At 37.8% G+C, this 1364-nt stretch overlaps 2 protein-coding genes across 2 annotated transcripts in view; one reads left to right on the plus strand and one right to left on the minus strand.

The window, feature by feature from the left end:
- LOC128880136 (Kv channel-interacting protein 1) overlaps positions 1–1364 on the plus strand; it is a 36555-nt gene that overhangs the window by 18826 nt on the left and 16365 nt on the right. The window lies entirely within an intron of this gene.
- The window catches only part of LOC128880129 (dynein regulatory complex subunit 5), an 18839-nt gene continuing 17533 nt past the window's right edge, over positions 59–1364 (minus strand). The window contains exon 11 of the mRNA XM_054129855.1: positions 59–501. The gene's annotated coding sequence lies outside the window, so the exon portion shown is untranslated. The remainder of the gene's footprint in view (positions 502–1364) is intronic.

Raw genomic sequence — 1364 nt, forward strand, 5'->3', positions numbered from 1 at the left:
ATTTCAACATTATATGGTGTGAATTCGAGCCAAATCGGTTCATGAATAAGAAGTTTAGAAGAAAAGCTACCCCAACGCCACCTAGGGGGGTCTAACGCAAACAAAACCAAATCCGGAGCACCACTTGAACATACGGCGTGAATATAAGGTGGATAGCTGCAGTGGTTTAACCGTAATGGTCATACATCAGGCACCAACGTTTATTTACTGAATTTTTTAAAGGTTTTTAAAATCTAGGCGTCCATCTTGGTTATATATCATCTTACAGAGTTGTCTCTAACAAGCTTCCAAAAAAAAAACACGCTTGTGCTGCCATCCAACAATTAAAAACGAACTTCATAGAAGTGGACTTGAAAGTCCCCATAGGTTTCGCCAGTAAATAAAGGGTTAAGATAATTTATGTGCGTCTATAATTCTTCGGAATAATTACGAGGCGATATGGAGAGGTCTTCGCTTCGTACATCGAGATAGAACTTGTTTCCCTGTATAGTATCCGTAATCCTGTAATATACAAATGAGATTTTACAAAAGTGGATAAAGCGATGGAGGGACTGTAACATCAGACGTGACGTCTCGGAAGACATAGACATCAGGAACTTTTTCTTTGCTCATTGTCGTTAAACGTGACCCATCTGTCGGGCCGTTTTACATGAACGTTTCCCTCGTCTAAACGCACTCTCTTGACAGAATTGCCAGGCTCAGCCCGAGTGGCGAGCGTACTACGAAATAGCGCAATTAAAACGCCTAAGAAGCTCTTAAAGAGTCCGTGCTCCTTCTCGTCGTTGCCGGCCGCGCGTGCGAACGTTTTCATCGCGACACGGGCTTTTACCTTATAGTGGCTTTAGGTTTTACGGTCCAACGGGTTAGCTCGTGTCCAAAGTACGAAATGTAACCTTTCGATTCGCTTAGACTATATATAGCTGGATCAACGAATGGTGGGTGAAGCAAAATTAGTTCTTCGGTACGCCCTGTTCGGGCTTGTTGCGTCTCTACTCTCTCTCTCTACTGTCTACCAGTCGGATATCGCGACTGTACGTTATCGTTCGATATCCATACAGGTATTATAGATAGACTAGGAGAGTATAAAAAGAAACAAGACCGTGATATTATTATCATGATATATTCAACATACATGAAGTATATATTACCTATGTATACAATATAAATATATAAAATGTAGAAAATATACTTCATGTATGTTGAATATATTCTACAATTATTATAATAATTATTTCGTTGTATATATATTATATATATATATATATATATATGTATATTATAGTATATATATAGTCTCATGTGTATATATGTATATATATATATATATATTCACGTCATAAATGCATATAATAATTCGCAGTACA

Source organism: Hylaeus volcanicus, chromosome 7 (assembly GCF_026283585.1).
Source record: "Hylaeus volcanicus isolate JK05 chromosome 7, UHH_iyHylVolc1.0_haploid, whole genome shotgun sequence".
In the NCBI taxonomy this organism is placed as follows: domain Eukaryota; kingdom Metazoa; phylum Arthropoda; class Insecta; order Hymenoptera; family Colletidae; genus Hylaeus; species Hylaeus volcanicus.